The sequence below is a fragment of the Bison bison genome, unplaced genomic scaffold, assembly GCF_000754665.1.
Source record: "Bison bison bison isolate TAMUID 2011002044 unplaced genomic scaffold, Bison_UMD1.0 scf7180017864456, whole genome shotgun sequence".
NCBI classification, from domain to species: domain Eukaryota; kingdom Metazoa; phylum Chordata; class Mammalia; order Artiodactyla; family Bovidae; genus Bison; species Bison bison.
Genome location: NW_011495018.1, coordinates 2690106 through 2710208, shown reverse-complemented (window position 1 = coordinate 2710208; position 20103 = coordinate 2690106).

Genomic DNA, 20103 nt, shown 5'->3' with positions numbered 1-20103 from the left:
GCCCAGGCCATAAAGGGACGCGATGGGGAGTGCAGGGGGGCGCGGAAGGCTGGACGGGGGACATCATTTAACAACATGGAACAGGGCTTCTGTTCATCTTAGACTCGTGCCCACGACGGAGACAGGGAGAGCGAGAAAGGAGCCACCTCCCGGCTATGAGAAACCCGTACAGGCACTGCAGCCACCCACGCCTCGGTGCCTGGGCTGAGTCAGGTCCCAGAGGTGAGAGGAACTCTGGGAAGTCCAGTGAAGACAGGGCAAGGTTTCGTTCTGTGTCATGTAAGATCACGGTAGCATCGATGCCTCTGAAAAAATGCCACCACCGTCGGGAAGAAGCAGCCAGACTAGTTGTGTGTAACTTGCAAAGGCATCTAAATCGGCTTAGAGCACAGCCTTACAGCAGGCCGACTCCTCCCCTCTGCCGATGGTGTAGTTTTGACTTAATGCTGCAATTACACTCTGCAAACGAGAAGCAAAGGCACCATGCAGTCAATCTTTGCTTCTTAAGCTAACGGCATTGGTCATACAGAATTTAATACAAGTTAATAAAGGAGCTGATTCATTTGAAAAGACCCTGATGCTGGGAAAGATTGAGGGCAGGAGAAGGGGACAACAGAGGATGAGATGGCTGGATGGCATCACCGCCTCGATGGACATGGGTTTGGGTGAACTCCAGGAGTTGGTAATGGACAGGGAGGCCTGGCATGCTGCAGTCCATGGAGTCCCAAAGAGTCGGACACGATTGAGCGACTGAACTGAACTGAATAAAGGAGAGGAGGAAGAGGGGAGTACATCGTAGGCTAGACCGCGATGGACTTCGTCACGGGGACAAAGGGGAGCCCTTGGGGACAGGACTCCACATGGCTCCTTTGGGCCACGTATGCAGGTACAGCCCCTCAGCCTGTGGACCCCGGGCCCGTCCCGGGCACCAGGCAGGGCAGGTGGCATAGCCAGGGCTGGGACAGGCCTGCCTCTACCCCAGAGCCGGGGGTCCTGGTTTTGCATGCGGGCTGACTCAGCCACCAGTTCCAGCAGGCGGCAGACCCAGCAGGTGGGGTCCCCACTCCTTGAGCAAGCAGAGCAAGGAATGGGCAGTACCCAGCTGCTCTGCCCCAGGGGAGGCGCCCCAAGGATGGACCGAGCCCCCTGGAGCCCCTGAGGCTGCTCCCTCACTGCCGTGCGGACCACTGACCCTCTCTCGGGGCCGGTCCCTCGTCCTTCTCCAGTTCCACACACAGTAAAGGACTTGACTCTGCTCACTTCTCCCTGTGCTGGGAAGCCAGAGAAAATCCAGGACACCAGTTAAATCTGAACCCTAAATAAGATGGAAATGTTTTTAAACAGTATGTCCTGGTTTAGTTCAGTTCAGTTCAGTCTCTCAGTCGTGCCTGACTGTTTGCAACGCCGTGGACTGCAGCACGCCAGGCCTCCCTGTCCATCACCAACTCCCAGAGTTTACTCAAACTCATGCCCATTGAGTCGGTGATGCCATCCAATCATCTCATCCTCTGTCATCCCCTTCTCCTCCTGCCTTCAATCTTTCCCAGCATCAGGATCTTTTCCAGAGTCGGCTCTTCACATCAAGTGGCCAAAGTATTGGAATTTCAGCTTCAGCATCAGTCCTTCCAATGAATACTCAGGACTGATTTCCTTTAGGATGGACTGGTTGGACCTCCTTGCAGTCCAAGGGACTCTCAAGAGTCTTCTCCAACACCACAGTTCAAAAGCATCAATTCTTCGGTGCTCAGCTGGTAGTTTATTTACAATTTACTTTAAGTATCTGAGACATCATTATACTAAAAAAGAAAAAAAATCCATTTACTTGAAACTCCAGTGAACTGAGTCCTGTATTTTATTTGCTAAAGCTGACAAGACTCTCCTAGTCCCCCTTCCTGGAGCAGAATTTCGTTTCTGGATTCCACACAGTCCTCTCACAGGAGCGGTCTTGAAACAGACCTTCTTGGATCTTCTCATTCATGAGACTGAACCTCTTGGACATTGACCTTGATCACCACTGAATTTGCTACAACTATTCTTCAAACCTGCTGAGCCCCAAGTGCAAAGGGGCCATCAACACATCCTTGATCAAAGCGCCCAGCCCCTTCCCCTCACCACCTCCCCACCCCCGACATGGACCTACTGTGTGCCGTGAACCCTGTAGCAATGCTGAGGATGGACAAGGACGAGGTGTACAACATCTTGGCCCTCAGGGAACTCCGGACACAAGTGGACAGTTTCAGCACGAGCACGTGAGTCCTCCCTCCAAACTCTTGGCAGCTGTGTTATAGAATCAAATCGTTTTATTTTAGAAAGAGAGTATTGTGCATATATCATTACACATAGTACCTATAATGAACACCCGCAGCGTATGACATAAATACCTTCTGTTGGCCCAGGGAACTCCAGGACGGTATCAAACACAGAAGCAAGCCCAGGGGAGGCAGTGTGTGTCTAGGACACCCAAAGAGAGAAGGCATACAGCCTGCACCCCCTCCACTTCACCAGAAAATTGTGAGTGAAGAAATAAAATGTCTCAGCAAAAGTTCTTTTGTCGTGTTAACCACTCTTTGCATTCTCTGAGGCTCTCCAGAACCTCGTGGTGGTTGGGATGGGTGAGGACATTCCCTCCTTGTCTCCGGCCCCAGGTGAGAGGGGCAAACTGCATTATGGATCCAAAATCAGACACTGCTTATGAGGATGGGATAAGAGCATACTCAGGATTGTAAAAATATTGCCACTAGTCTCATATAGCTATTTTAATTTTTTAAGCTTTTTTTTTTTACTGGACCATTTTTTAAAGCCTTTCTTGAATTTGTTATAATACTGATTCTGTTTTATGTTTTGCTCTTTTGGTCACAAGGCATGTGGGACCTTGGTTCCCCTACCAGGGACTGAAACTACACCCCCTGTTTTGGAAGGCAAAGTGCTAACCACTGGACCACCAGGCTCCTCTGTCCATGGTATTTCCCAGGCAAGAACACTGGGGTGGGTTACCATTTCCTCCTCCAGGGGATCTTCCTGACTCAAGGATCAAACCTGTGTCTCCTGCACTGACAGACAGGTTCTTTACCACTGAGCCACCAGGGAAGCTGCTTCACACATTCAGTTACTCACCACCTTACCAATACTGTATGGCATCACTCACATGTGGAATCTAAAAAATAAAATAAATGATACCTATACAAAACATAAACAGACTCACAGACATAGAAAACAAATTTATGGTTACCAAAGGGAAAAGTGTTGGCAAAGGGATAAATTAGGAGCTGGGGATTAACATGCACACACATAACATATGTTAACACGCTACACATAGAGTGGATAACCAGCAAAGATCTGCTTTATGCCATAAGGAACTACATTTAATATCGTGTAATAACCCATATTATTGGAAAAGACCCTGATGCTGGGAAAGATTGAAGGCAGGAGGAAAAGGGGACGAGAGAGGATGAGATGGTTGGATGGCATCACTGACTCAATGGACATGAATTTGAGCTCCGGAGATGGTGAAGGAAAGGGAAGCCTGACGTGCTGCCGTCCATGGGGTCGCAAAGAGCTGGACACGACTAGGGACTGAACACCAACAAGTAACATACAATGGGGAAAAAATCGGGGAAAACACACAGATACACGTATGTAACTGACTCACTGTGCCGTACACCGAAAGTGAAAGTTTCATCTCCTCTGTCCATGACATTCTCCGGTCAAGAATACTGGAGTGGATCGCCATTCCCTTCTCCAGGGCATCTTCCCGACCCAGGAATCTAACCTGGGTCTCCCACATTGCAGGCAGGTTCTTTACTGTCTGAATCACAAGGGAAGCCCGTACACCTGGAGCTAACACAAATATTGTAAATCAACTATACGTCAATAAAAAATAACAAAATAAAAACTTTATTCACAGACGTGCAGCTGGCTGGATTCGCCCTGCAGGCTGCAGTGTGAGGACCCGGGTCCTTCGGGTCCTTTGGCCCATTCTCTGCAGGGCAGTTGTGCTGGGGCCACAGGGGCCCTGGAATACCCTGTGCCCTCCCCTCCCCACCAGCCCTCCACTCCCGCACTGCCTGCTGACTCAGACTTGTCCAGTTCCCAAGTTAAATATCAGTGCCCACGTTGGGTGGCCTTTCTCACAGATACCTTTTTCTAAAACCCGGGGCCATGCTCTGTTTTCAAGTTGCTTTGATTTCAGGAAAGTAAATACTTATTGTAGACATGTATTTATTGGGGAAAATTGCATATATGTCTTAACATGAGTCCTAAGTTTATAGAGTTACAGATAGATAGACATCCTAAAACCAGATGTAATTTGCCACTATTAATGTTTTGATGTCTTCTTTCCAGACTTTTTTCTAACTACCTTTATCTATTTCTATCTTCTATTATATCTATATATCTGTATTTGTGTACATAATTTAGAAAATAACAATCAGGTTTGAAGTCAGATTTTTAAATATAAATTCTGAGGTTTATCTCATCATTATAAACTATTCAAAAAAAAATGGCAACTTGACGAACAACATAATAGTCTGTCTTTCTAATGCTCCAGAATTCACCTCATCAAGCCCCTTTTGGGGACCTTTAATTTTTCTGTATTGGACTTAACACTAAGAAGAGCATCTTTGCACACAGAGCTTTGCACTGCGTGTCTCAGGGTTTTCGCAGGATAGGAGATACTGAGACCCTGGGTCTCTGTGCCCACGGGGTGAGTGAGGACTCCTAAACCTGCTGCTGGCTCCCTCTCCAGGGTGGCACCCACAGCGCGTCCTCAGCAGCGACTTCTGGACGTGCCCACCTTGCGAGCATCAGATACTATCATCCACTTAATCTTTGCTTAACTGCTGGGTCAAAACGACATCACACTGACCCTGTTTGCTGTGCCTTTTCCCTACCAGGGAGGTTCAGCGTGTCCCCCCGTGTTCCTGGGCTGTTTGCGGTTCCTCCTTCACGCAAGCCCACTCTCCACGGGCCAGTCCCACACTGGCTGGATATTAGGTGTGTCTCGGAGACATCACTGGTACTTGACAGGGGCTTTAAGAAGGCTGCGGGTGGATAGAGCTCCACTGGGTGACCCAGGCTGTGGTTTTTGAATCTGCCTCATGGCAGAGACTGGACTGAAATGCATCTCCTTTGGGGTCAAACAGTAAGGCAGATGGTGACACGCGGGCGAGTGCCCTGAGGCAGCTCTTCAGATGAAGGCCGTAGCGCAGGAAAGCTTGGGAGCAGGTCTGGTACCTGGGGCTCGGCAGACAGTCACAGGGGTGGCCAAACTCTGAGAAGAAATTAAGGCCAGAGAGGTGAAGCTGGGCCTTCTTCTCAGGGGCCTCCTTAGATGCACAACCTGATAGCCCACAAAGGCAGGAGACAGCTGCTCTGGGCCCATACGGGAGGAGCCCTGTCCACGGGGAGCCACGCGTGGGACGGACGATTATTTTTCATGTAACTGCTCCTGACAGTGAGAAGGATACAAATAGGTACAACTCTGGGGAGGCAATTTGGCAATGCCCATGCTGCTGCTGCTGTTGCTGCTAAGTCGCTTCAGTCGTGTCCGACTCTGTGCGACCCCAGAGACGTCAGCCCACCAGGCTCCCCCGTCCCTGGGATCCTCCAGGCAAGAACACTGGAGTGGGTTGCCATGTCCTTCCCCAATGCATGAAAGTGAAAAGAGAAAGTGAAGTCACTCAGTCGTGTCCGACTCCTAGCGAACCCATGGACTGCAGCCCACCAGGCTCACCCGTCCCTGGGATTCTCCAGGCAAGAGTACTGGAGTGGGGTGACATTGCCTTCTCCAGGCAATGCCCATAAAGAACCTAAAAATGACCAAAACCTACCCAGGAATGCTTATATGTTTCTAAAGCTCTGTAGGCAATTCTGATCCTCCCCTACAAGAGAGAATCACTATACTACACGGACTGTTATACAACCATCAAAATGATATCTATAGCACTTTTAGAAGGATAAGAATGAACTTAATTTGCATGCTTAATAAAAAAGCAAAGCACATAAAAACTTTAAATACATATAAAGGAAACTGAAAATGACATCCAAAAAGTAACCTCAACTGAGTCATTCATTCTTTCATTTCACACATGTTTTTGAACATTAAACTGTGGTCTAGGCCAGCAGTTTTTAAACTGTTTGATCTCAAGGTCCCTTTATATCCTTAAAATTATTCAAAAACACAAAAAGGTTTTGTTTATATGGGCTATGTCTGTTGCTATTTACTATATCAAAGCTAAAATTTATCATTTTAGAAATATTTATTCATTAATTCCTTTCTTAAAGAAATAATAAATCCACAACATGTTAATACGAAGAACATATAGAGCGGTATTGTTTTACATTTTTGCCAATCTCTGTAAGTCCAGCTTAATGGAAGACAGCTGGATTCTCCTATTTGCTTCTGTGTTCAATTTGTTGTGCTATCACACTTCACGAAGACTCTGGAAAATTCTGCCATATAGTCATGAGAATGAAAGTGAAGAAGGCAAAAAACATCTTAGCTATTTTGAAACTAGCTTTGACTCAGAAGTGAAAAAATATAATGTTGACTTCAATGGACCCCTGAAAAAAGTCCTGAAGTGTGTATATATACACATTTTAATATATATTTTAAATAAACGAATCATACTCTACATAGAATATGATTATACTTGCTTTTTTCATTGACCATGAATTGTGGACATTTATTTCAAAATGTGTGTGTGTGTGTATGCTGCTGCTGCTGCTGCTAAGTCGCTTCAGTTGTGTCTGACTCTGTGCGACCCTGTAGACGGCAGCCCACCAGGCTCCCCTGTCCCTGGGATTCTCCAGGCAAGAACACGAGTGGGTTGCCATTATACACATTTATATATAACAATGTATGTATATGCATATATATATACACACACATGTTATTTTTGATGACTGCATTTAATCCATTCTGCAGCTGTATCCTAATTTAATGAACCACTTCTCTACTCCTGGGCATCAATTCTTACCAAGCATCCTTTCACTTAACACACTACTCTGATTAATTTTTAAGATAGACTGCTGGATCAACCAATATCACAAAATCCTGCAGACAGAGGAAAAGTAACAGCTCCGGTGCACCTTCAGCCCCACCCAGCAAGGGGACCCATAGGCAGTGTGTGCAGAGTCTTTTTAAGCGAGGCTTATTGATTGATTGATTTTCTGAATATAAAAACAACATAAAGGAGTTTTTGTTTTTTTAATGAAGATTGGTTAAATAAATCGTAATGCATTATGCCAAGTCAACTTTGTACTGGAAGAGAAAAGGCGAGCATAAAAATGCCTCTCCTCTTAATTTATACTGAATACAACACAGGATTGGTGGGAAAATAGCACAGAGATTTAAGCACAGCCTCTTCCTTATCCTGATATCCTTGCATGTGTTCGAGTAACCATTCCACAAACATTTAGTGAGTGCCAACGCCTGCAAGGCAGGACTGGAGAGGGAGATGAAAGGTCTACCTAGGGGCACATGGCGGGGATAAAGGCACAGAGTGGCCAGACATCGGAGGCAAAGCTCAGAGCCACGAGGGAGGTCAGGACTCCCTGGGTGGAACTTGAGGTCAAGGTGCAAAGGCGGGAGCTGACATCTGGGGAGGCAGGAGACCCCAGCTCAGAGCGTAGAACAAGATCATCCAGAAGCCAGCACCTGCGGGACATGAAGAACAGAACAGCGGCTGTGGGAGGACTCCCTGTCGCCAAGATTCTTGTTTTCACGTGCCTTGTTGGTCAAGGTTTAAAGGGTTGATAAAACCAGAGTTGAAAGAGGTTTGAGGGACCAGGAAATGGCAATGGCTGGTGGCTGGACTCTACTGGAAACCACATTGGAGGGTGTTTTGGCAACATCCCTTAAAAGACGAAGTGTGGTTACTTTGACCACCCACCTCGACTCCAGCCACAGAGGCCAGCTCACAAACAACAATGTGGACGCAGGCTCTGTAGATGTCCATCTCAGCATTGTTCGTGGTGGTGAAACCTCGACAACCATCCCGGAGTCTGCGCATCCAGTGGAGAGCCCTGCGGCCCTGAACAAGAAAGAGGCCGTTCGTGTGCTCACAGGTGAAAACAACAACGGGCAAGCGGAAGGGACCCTGTTTGTGCACGAAGAAGCACATGCACACGTGTGTAAGGATGTGTGTGCATGGGTTAGGCTCGGATGAGTCTGAGAGGCAGTATCAAGCTGCGCACGACAGTTTCCTCCAGGGAGGGAGCATTGGCTCTTATTTCATATGGCTTGACGTTTTACAATGAAGACTTTTGACTTTTATTTGCTTTAAAACAATCGCTTGAACGGAAAGGACTGAGGAGCTTCGTGTTCGGCGAATCAAGCATTCCCGGGGACCACTGGGGTCCAGGAGGGCTAGTCACCCCAGGCGGCAACAGACGAGAAGTGGTGGCTCACATCTCTCTCCAGGTGGGGCCCCTGAGGGTTGGAGAAGTGACTTGAGCGAGCTCATCCCTGGAACATGATGTCGCAGAAGCTGGGAGACGTGTCTCTAGGCAGCAGGGATCGGGCCCTCAGGGAACAGAGGGTGCTGAGAGCCGCCAAGGTGAAGCAGGAGCAGTGCTGGGCTACCTGGACCCCGCACACCAGAAAAATCTGAATCCTTCACGGTCACAGGTTCTTCAGAACAACTCATATTGTTTGGTTTTGTTCTCATTCTTAATCAAAAAACTGACCTGCAGTAGACAATTTTTTTCTAAGTCTAAGAACTAATAATGCGTATAGCCTTTTACCAAGTTCTTTATGTGCGCACAGCCTCATATTCTGAGCATACACACTGCAAACTGACATAAATGTACTCAGAGGAAAACAGATATAATTAGACAGTCACAGAAAGAGACCTGAAATTCATCACATGAAGAAAGCAAATTTGAAGGGGTTTACCTAGTCTGATTCCTATGTATAAATTTTACTTGCACATTGGTTTACGCATACCATCTTTCTATAAGTATTAAAGCCATGAGTGTCAATTATCCTAGAAGTATGGAAAGAGCAAAGATTTCAAAAAGTCAAATATATTACTTTTGTTTAGTCGTTAGGTTATGTCCGACTCTCTGTGACCCCATGAATGGTAGCCCACTAGGCTCCTCTGTCCATGGGATTTCCCAGGCAAGAATACTGGAGTGGGTTGCCAGTTCCTTTTCCAGGAGATGTTCTCGACCTAGGGATCAAATCCAGGTCTCCTGTATTGGCAGGTGGATTCTTTACCACCATGCCACTGGGGAAGCCCCATATATTGCTTTTAAATTTTATTTTTTTCATGTCAACAGAGGTTATCTAGGTTCTGGAATGATGGGATATTTCAATTCTCCCTTATATTTATCTCGAATTTTAAACATGAATAAATTCCACAGAATAAAATCAAAGTTAAAACTTAATGTTCTTAAAAGGATTTGGAAAATGCAATATGGCATATAGGAAAAAGCAGGAATCACTGAGGATCCACATATCCTTGGATAAGAGCTGTTCACCGGTGGGATCAACTTTTTCCACACGTTTTATGTGTGGAGAGATGCACGTGTGTTTTTAAACTGTAGTAACCACAGCCTTTACAAAGTTCTAGAATCTTCTTTCTGTGCACGCACCACCAAATCATGAGCCAGTGTCCTGATTACTGACGCAATGTGCTCAGTCATCGTCACAATCCTTCTACTGTAAACGTGAGCCTGTCTACTCCTCGGCAAATGCTCTCTGCAGGCCCTCAGTCACTTCTGCCTCCTTGAGGGGAAGGTCACAGGCACACGTGTGCCCGAGGGGACACCCTCTCACCCCTGGGGACAGCTCAGGTCCATGTCAGCACCTGCTTCCTAACACCTGCATCCAACCGTGGTTTCATTGCCATTGGCGCCTAACAGCATTTCATTTCATTAAGCCCCGAAAGGCATGAAGCATAATGGTGTTTTCCTAGTAACTGAAAACTGTGCTCTACCTACCTGCCACATTTCAGACTATTTTCACGGTGGTCCAGAGCAGAACTTGGTCGAGAAGCAGCAGCAGAAGCTTGTCAGATTCTGCTGGCACTTCTCAGACATCCCCCAGGTTTCAAAGTACCTGATCTGCTCCCCGACTGCCCCCCCAGCACACACACAGGCCCACACGCGCCCTGGGCCCTCGGTCCGACATTCCCCGAGTAAACACTGCCCCGTGAGCCCACTTCTCGCCTCCCAAGCCGGGGCTCGTCGTGAGAGCTCAGTGGGACTGCAGACAGTGTGGAAAACAGCATCAATGCCTACGTGGTGTTGTTTCATACTTGGTCAGCTTTATTCCTCCACCCGTGGTGGTTCCCAACACTTTAAATCCCTTTATATGATCGGCAAAGATCAGAGTTATGACTCCATGAGGTTGCCCCTGCTCTGGGTAAAGATCGAATCTCCTTCCAGGGCCGAGTGTAAACAGTGATCAGGGTCTTTCCTGCTACTCTGGTGAATCTGGGTGCCTCTGCCGCTCTGTCCGACTTCAGGGCAGCACCATCCCCCAGCCCTCCATGGAGGATGAGAGCCGGCCTGCAGCCCAAACCACACACGACTGGACAAACCACCCCCTCGGGCCACCGCGGCATCGCCAGGGAGAAGTCAGCCTACCCACGCCTCGGCGACGTGCGCTCCTCAGGGGAAGCGAATCATCAAATTCAATTCAGAGAAGTTCACCACCACACATCAGGATGGTCCTTTTGAAGCTGACTTGTATTTTAAGAAGTCATTAGGATGACTAATTTAGAAATAGCATTTGTCAAGTCTCAAGTTTTCAAACGACTTGCTTTCCTTATAAAAATCACACCCTTGCTACTGAAATTAAGTCCCCACGATGTACGTGAAATTTATTTCTGAATTGTGTCTACTTTTATGGGCGAAAATAATCAAGAAAAGCCACCGGCTACAAAAACTGCAAACAAAATGAACCTTTAAAAAGCTAATGACTTAAGGGTGGTTGTACAGACATATAAAGTATGTCGGGGGGTTACACTATTTGTCATTAACACATATTCTGAAAGCTTCGCTAATATAATGTGACACAAAATTAGTCAAACACAATTCATGCAATATTGTTTAATTTTACTCCTCATTTAACTTGGTTTTAAGCAAAATCATTATGTCACATGATAATGTTCACTTGAACAAGAAATATTTCATACTGGTCGCTGCCTTTAGAAATGAGTTATTAGGGGCTCCATGCTGAACACATTCTTAACTATGAAAACTATAAAGCTAATAGTTTAATCATATTTTGACACCATCTACATACTTTATGCATTATTTACAAGAAAGATATAAAAATGAAACCACTGAATATCTCACACAATACTTCACAGTCATAGTTAACTGGTTAAAAATATAACACATTCATCTTCCAGGGGCTTTATATTTGCATATAGATATTTGCATACCATGTTGCAATGTGCTGTTAATGTAAAATTTAACCTTTGTTCTTTCTCTCTGATGTGCAAGGTACACTCATTAAGTTAAAAATAATGGCAAAAATAAGTCTTCTGGTGATATATATTTCATAAATTATTCCCCAGAGTAGCAAGGAAAGGTAAAATGTGGGTGGGAAAATGTTTAATTGAATTAATTCCTCATTTTCTATATTTTTATTTTACAACTCAGAGACAGAGCAATTTGACTAGTATATGTCAACCCTATGAATTGCAAAGGACCTCGTCTCGATTACTCAAGGTGTCAACCCTCTTAATCCTGTATTAAAACAATTCCACATTCAGGACCGAGACGAATGCACAGCTTCCATTACACACCTGTTAGATGGATGGCCACTGATCACCAGAGGGAATACGCAAGCCCTACATGAGAAACACGGGTTGCAGCTTGCATTAGGCTATAATGTGCACGTCAATTTCCAATAAAGTCCTTGTATGAACTTCTACAGAAGAGAGAAAAGGATTTAGAAATCTGGTAAAGACCATTACTAAATACCTAAACTCCAAGTCTCTTTTATCCTGTTGGCACAATCTGCATGTCAGATGTATTGTTGAACCAAACACAAAATAGACGAAAAACCCCAGCCACACCAGAATACACACACAGATATGAGAACAGAGCAGTGGTTCCCAGCGGGGAGGGCAGGGGAGGATGGAAGAAGTAAAACTGAACGGTGGTGGGTGAAAACTAAATTCTGGTGGTGAGCGCGCTGGAGGGTATACACAAGTAGAAATACAATGTGTACACGTGGAGCTTTTCTTAGAGTTGTTTTCACGAGAGCGTAATTGCTTTACGATGCTGTGTTGGTTCCTGCCACACAGCAGCATGAATCAGTTCCGTGCACACGTACATACATCACCCGCCTCTTGAGCCTGCCTCCCACTGCCCCCACCCCACCCCTGTAGGTCATCACGCACGGAACTTATCATGTTATAAACAATGTCACCACCATAAAAAATATATTTTAATCAATTCATTGATGCACTGCTAAAGTAAACTCCCTATCTGAAGTCACATAGAGGCAAGACAGGGTCCAGATACAGCTCTTAGAAGACGAAGAAAAGCGAGACGGCCAGTCTGTCCACAGCCCGCCAGTGCCCAAGTCCTTTCGTGAGCAGTTACAATTCAGATGACCTCTGCCCCAGAGGATTCCAGTTCAGGGAAGCAAGCCTGTGCCCACAACTCAAAGCAGCCAGTGATGGGGGGGCCACCCAGACATCCAAGTCTGGGGGTGGTCGGGGAGACGGGACCAGGTAGCCCCACGGTAGTCAGGGAGGGCTGGAGGGCAGGTGGGCTGCCTGGGGAGGGGTGCAGGAACACGGCAAGACAGCGACCCCACTCGGAGCTCCACAAGGAGCAGGGTGCTTCCCCCGGGGCCCTGGGCCCAGACAGGACTGCTCCCCGCTGGTCTTTTCTCCAGTGGGATCCTCGAGCCGACAACTCAGAGATAGGACACACACAAGAAATCCTGGATCCAGCCAGGGCAGGGCGGACCTGAGATCACAAAGCCATCAGCAGACGATGGAGTCTGGACGGTGGGCCCCTGAGCGGCCAGGGCCGGTGCTGCCAGAAGCCCCATTTCCTCATGGACGGTGGGGACGGCTCAGGGCTCCCCTAGATTCCCTGCAGGAGCCGGGGGAGGGCTGTCACCCCACTTCCTCGCTCCAGGGCAGCCACCAGGCCTAGCGCTCACCAGACAACCAGCCCAGACCTTCTGTGCCTGCCTCCGTGGACGGCCTCTTTGGGGATCAGACGGCTCCGTCTCTGAGCCGTGTCTCCCGGGTACAGTAAGAACTACCTCTGCTGATTCTGTGAAGACTGCAGCTGTCCCTGCAATGAGGTCACCTTGCCGTGGTCTTCTAACTCAGGGCCCGGAGCAGCCTCCCACACCGTCCTGGATGGTGGGTGGACCTCCCCTGCCTCCCATTCCCCAGCGGAATCTTCATTTTTCCTTTTAATGATCATTTTATATATGACGCTGCCAAGTCACTTCAGTCGTGTCCGACTCTGTGCGACCCCATGGACTGCAGCCTACCAGGCTCCTCCATCCATGGGATTTTCCGGGCAACAGTATTGGAGTGGGGTGCCATTGCCTTCTCCCCATTTTATATATAAGTAGACATAAAACATACTTAGGGGCTTTCCTGGCAGTACAGTGGTAAAGAACCTGCCTGCCAATGCAGGAGACGCAAGACACATGGGTTCAATCCCTGGGTCGGGAAGATCCCCTGAAGGAGGAAATGGCAACCCACTCCAGTATTCTTGCCTGGGAAATCCCATGGACAGAGGAGCCTGGCGGGCTATAGTCCATGGGGTCGCCAAGAGTCAGACACGACTGAGCCACTGGGCACACACACACTCACACACACACACACACACACTCTCACACACACGGCGTACGTAAGCTATGGGGACATAGGTACTTAGGATATTTAGTCTAATCCTCTACAGAGTGTGACTCTCTCATTGTGGATCCACTGGAAGGATAAATGCTGTGTGATGAGACCTCGCTTTCTGTAAGAAAGGAAAGAATGACCCCAAAACGCTGAGTGCTTTTCAAACAAGCAGCGGTGCCAGCTCTTTAACGAAGCGCCGGGGCCCCTGAAACGGAGGCACGTCCATCTGGCAGTGAGGCAGCACATTCTTGCCGTGTTTTCCGGACTCCTATCTGTTATGTGATTGTTCTTGTAAAGGTTCTTACTGAGGTAAATAAAATTGTAGAACCTTGGAAACATACTATTATTACAGCACAGAGCTAAGGTGTACAGAATGGGAAATAACTCTCCAAGGGATAAATTACATGTGATGAGGGCTAAAAGAATACAGTTCCCATTTCAGGAAGTCTTCCCGGCGAAGGCAGGGATTTGGCAGTTTTAGCGTTGCCTTTCAAGACAACGCACACACACCAAAAACATTATTCTTCACAGAGCGCCCCAGAGGCCACGGCCGTCACGTGGGCACCCGCGCAATTCCATTGCCTCCAATTCAACACAGATCTTCTTTATTAATTTTAATTTGTCATCAATAGCCTGACAGGCACTCTTTCGGCAAGAAATACTGCATTAACTGTTTCACTCACTGTGGCAGCTATTAAAACCGAGATGGTGATTAGCAGGAATGAGGTCAAACTGAATAATGTGAGTGTAAGTCGCTACCAGCGAAATGTATAACACAGGAGGATTTATTATGTTCACTTGCTGAAATGTAATTTAAAAACAGGATATCACCACCTGCTATGCCAGCTCGTAGGGTGACTCAGATCATTCAAACATTTCCTGCTAATATGTTTATTTGCTTCTGGCATATATTACATTTACTGTATTTCTAATAACTACAGTTAAAATAAATGTAATTGTTGCTATCTACTTCATGTAAACGGAGCAGGTAAATAAATCACCTCGTGCTTAGCTCAAACAATGCCAATTAGAGTGATTTAGTCATCAATATTGGCACCAGAAAAAATTAGTATCTATAACCTCCTTGCAAAGAGCTAAATTTAGTTCTCTTATTGAAGAGTCTGTTTGCTAAGTAAGAATGTCCCTAGGATGCTGGAAGACTCGGCTCAGCTAGAAATAATGTGACATACCTTTAAGCGTGCTGAGAAAATGTTAAATGTTTTCAGATACTGGATGTTCACATGTAAACTTAAGGGGTGCTCGTTTTGGAAAATCAGAAACCCAGGCACGCAGGTGGAATCATTGCTGATCTGGGAGTCACAGCCCTTGGCTGCACTTTTAAAGGAATTTAGATGGGCGTAGAGTTCTCTGGAATCATTTAAAAATGGGCTTATTGGGAGACTATTTAAATCACGGCTGAAAATAGAGAATGTGTATTTTAAGTGTGCAGCATATCTTAAACATGCGCGTAATTTTTAAAATGAGTGCCCAGAAGATAAAGCAGCTAAAATTACCTTTCTCTGAGTACCACCGGTCAGTTAGTCGGGCACGGTGTTTGGTCCGCACACTGAGCGTCATTTAAGCCTCTTCGAGATCTTTCAGATCCCAGTCTGTGGGGGTAGCAGGTAGCACAGGGCAAACCCTCACAGTCAGACTGAAGGCCGTCTGGTGATGGAGGCAAAGAGCTTCTGTGGCCCCAAGGGCCAGAGGCTTCCACCTGGATCCCCGGAAAGTCTGCTTACGGGGTGGGCCTGCTGTAATATGCTTTCCTTACACCTTTCACAGGGGCTTTTGCGAAAGAAAAAAGAGGGGAGGGAGGGAGGAAAAAGGAACGAAAAAAGAAAGAAGGAAGGAAGGACGCTTTGCTTGGCCATCCTGGAGTGGGGTGGCAAAAATCATGGCCTCACCCAAAAGTTTGTAAAGAAATAATAAAAGTCTCTTTTATTTTCAGAAATTTCAAGAATGTCTAAAGTACTGTTTAAAAGCATTTTCTGTGTACCCTATAAAACCAAATAAACCCAAATTCAGGAGAACCTCCAGTTAATCGTAGGAGTTTGCTTTATCATGGGCAGAATTGTGTAAGCAGCACTTTGTCTTATTTTGAACCTTAAAAAAAAAAACCTAGGCCAATAAATATCGCCTTCTCACAATCGCCATCCTAAGCGGGGGCCTCAGGATGAGTGCAAGGAGCGTAAGTAAAGAAAAAGACACACCAAAGAAGGCTGTGTTTGCCTCTCTCGCACCTACAAGCTGCCTCTGGCCTAAATCAAGGCGTGCTACAGGAGGCAGTTTCAGTTTCAGAGCTGTCACATTAGACAATCAGAGGACTTTTAGAAGAAAACCACGGTGCTAAATATTGCTGTCCTACTTGCGGCGCCCCGGCCCGCATCCCGCCCGTGGAAAACGGGCATCCTTGGTGCCAGGCAGCCCAGAGGCACGAGGTCGCGCCACCCCACCGGCCAGCGGCCGGGTGCGGTCGGGCTGTGAGAGCCCCCTTCACCTAAGGCAGCGACTCTGGGCCTCCGTATCAGCTCAGTTTGAATCGACGACGGGAGCAATGTTTGTAATTCGACATCAAGCCGCCCGGGGCCTGGCGTTTATTTGTGCTGTTGTTTTGGCAGGTAATCCGGGTCCCCCTCTCATCCGACATGTCAGGTCTACAATCACACAGAGAGGACTGGTGAATTCACTTTTACAGTTAGGCGAGCTGAATGCTATTACTGTGTGTTTGTCATGGACCCGCAGAGCCCAGCCTCTCATCTGCCATCCAGATGGATGCTACAAAGTGAAGAGTCGGGACATGCATTTCCCGGTAACTACCTGCTGCCAGCTATTATTTTAAGGATCCTGTGATTTTCTTTTATTTTGAGTAGAAAAAACAAGGCAGCTGAGGTAATAAAAAGGCATATCAACTAGTCACTGCCTGGCAGATTTGTCACTGGTGTGGATACAGTGGGGCCTTCTTTGTTGTTGTTGCTAGAAAATGTATACTCTCGAATATAATATTGTAAATCTAGAGTATGTGCTTCCAATAAAACCCTTTTTAGTGCCTTGCATATGGGTAAACAAAATAAAAATGTATGCATCTTGTAAAGAACTGCCGATACACACATATACACGTGCAGGATGCCACCTACAAATCACGGGTTGACAGCGGATATTTTATGTCATGAGATTTGGGGGTGAAAGTTATTATTTTTTATTCCTAAATTCCATTAAAACAGTTGCGCAGCCATACGTTATCAGAGCTCTCCAATAATGTTCCTAAATAGTTCCTAATGATGGACTTAGGGCCTCCGAGGACCCAGGGTTAGCTATATAATTCTGAGTTGTGAATCAAATGGCAAAACCAAGTGTTTCCGGTAATTCTTTCATTCCTGCACATTGCATAATCTTGTCCATCTTTTTCCTTGTTCGGTACAGAAAGAAATCCCCCAAAATCACCCATCCCCAGTAAAGCGTCAGTCGTTCACTGCACGTTTTCAGATTAATTAGGACAGAGCTTTCAAGAGCATCACGCCTCCGGCGAAGCCTCCAAAACCACCTCTAGGTGCTTGCCAAGCCACGTAATCACGGACAATAGGTCTCTGCCTCACCCTCCGGGTTTTGAAAGCTGCACAGGACTCCCGAATCAGCTGCAACGCTGCAGCCCTGCATGCCAGTCCCCGCCCCCAGGTGTGTCCACGGGACCAGGGGACTCACTCTGAACAAAGAACCAGGCTGGGGGCTCCCACCCGGGCAGGATTGGACGCTCGGAACAATGAACTCGGCCCAAACAAAGAGTGATTAATGACTCGGGGAGCGGCGTCGCCACGTCGGCCAGAGCGGCTCGGATCGGGTCTTTGAAGGAGAAAGGGAAAGAGTTTCAGGCTTTAAATATTTACCATTTCGTTCGTCAATGGAGCATGTAAATGCAGAAGCAAATGTTCGCCGGCTCTTCTCCCAGGACTCTCTTGCGCACGCTGTGCTCACGTGGGAACGCCTGTTTGTGGCCATCACCTCCATGAGGGACAGAAACGGGCTCAGGGGCCCAGAGATTCCTCAGAGCGGGTATCTGTTCTCACCCTGAATTTTGTTTGGCACCAAGGTCTCTCGGAGGTTCCATGGTAGCACATAACCCATCCAGTGTCAAGGACCAAAGTTTCAGTCAGATTTTGCTGTTTCCATACAATAGGTTACTCAAAAAGTGGTCCGTCTCCCCATGAAAATGAACGCTTATTTAAAGGGAAAGCAAATAGATGTTCCTACAGATTGAACATTCTGCGTTTCAAAGTGTTTTAAAACATCACTGTGGTTACAATAGTTGTGAGGTGATATTGTAATTGTCCCTTTCGTTTTGCTGCGTGTGGCTGAAATGACACTGATTTGGGGACCCCTGGGGTGACAGGATAACTCCCGCAGGGTCTCCTTCACATGGCTGTCCAGTGTGCCTGCTCTTTCCATTGGAACCATGTTGCGTGCACCCCACACCGCCCTGCACGGCCTGCCTACACACTCCCGAGCGCCTGGCAAGGCACTACCTCCAGTGAACTGCACTCGGTCACCCTGGTCTGTTTTCTGTGCGGGGCCCTAACCATCAGGGTGGCTTCCCTCTCTTGATCTAGTTTCAGCTCTTAGCTCAAATGTCACTTCCTCCAGGAAGCCCTCCATGACAGACTCCAGATCACGTTCCCTCCTGCGCCCTTCTCTGCTCTTCCCAGGGTTTGTACCCTCTGACTTCAAGATTCACCTTTGCCAGGGGAGTTCCCAGAAAACAGAACCATCACTTTTCCCTCGTCAGTACCAGTATGCAGCTGGCATAGAGCAAGCCCCACGATACTTTGTTCCATGATGGTGGCTGAGTGAATGATTATGACTTGCTTGGTTTTTATAAACAGGCAAATAGGCAGTCCAGCCTAAAAGGTTTTACTAGTATTTCATTTTCAACCTGAATTATTTCAATTCTTTTAGATTGTGCTAGATTCTCTCAGTCCAGCACTCCAAATTCTCACAGTGCTTAGAGCTATGTGAACTCAGCATCTAGGTTCAGAAAGTTCAGTATAACAGTTACTAAAAAAAGAAAGCAGCATCATGCACGTGCATGCACACACACACACACACACACACGCACATGCACACGCACACGCACACACACACGCACACACACACACACACACGCACACACACACACTTCTTGGCACATTAAGACTAGAAACCAGCAGGTGTAGGTCTTTGTGACCACTCAGTGAAGGTATTTTCACTTTGCACTTGCAAATTACAGACTGTTTTGGCTGAGCCTTCAGAAATTTCTGTTTGATTGAACTTTAGGGATTTTGTAGAAGGGAGAGCACCTGCTTCAGCACTGAGCATTCCACAGACAGGCACATGTGTGTGGGAGCGCACGCACGTGTGTGTGTGTCTCTGTGTGTGTGTGTGCCTGTGTGTATGTGTGTGTGTCTGTGTGTGTGTGCCTGTGCCTGTATGTGTGTGTGCCTGTGTGTGTATGTGTGTGCCTGTGTGTGTGTGCCTGTGTGTGTGTGCCTGTGTGCCTGTGTGTGTGTGTGTGCCTGTGTGCGTGTGTGTGCCTGTGTGTATGTGTGTGTGTGTGTGCCTGTGCCTCTGTGTGTGTGCCTGTGTGTGTGTGTGTGCCTGTGTGTGTGTGTGCCTCTGTGTGTGTGCCTGTGTGTGTGTGTGTGCCTGTGTGTGTGTGTGGAGAGATAGACTGAGAGGCGGGGGATTGTCCTGGTTGTGCTTTTATTCGCGTGCATCAACAGATCTGTTGAATTCTCCCAGCATTGCCTTTCTGGGAGAAAGGCCAATTTTCTTCATTTTTAAAATATTGTAACATTTGTGTTAGCAAAAACTACTATAAATGCCATCAGCTACAGAATTCCAATTTAATTTCTATTTTGAGTTTATCAAAATTTGAGAAAAATATCTTTGGGGACTACAATTATCTGTGCTTAGCCTCGGCCCACAAATAAACAGAAACCAACTGCTCCCTGAGCGAGGAACGATCCCGGAGAGTCCGTCCTAAGTGTAGACGCAGCCACCAAGGCGAGAGCTGGAGCCGGCCCCACAGCGTAGTCTAAGCGCTGGCACGCCAATCCCGGGGACCATGCCATGTGCACCAGCATATTGAATCTGCAGAAACCATATTAGAAGGATACACAATATTTATGAGAAAGCAAACACTGATTCCTCACACTGATTCTTACCTGAGTGTGGATCACTTCTTGTTTGGTGCCTTTTAACAGCATAATTAAACAAATAAAAGCACTTA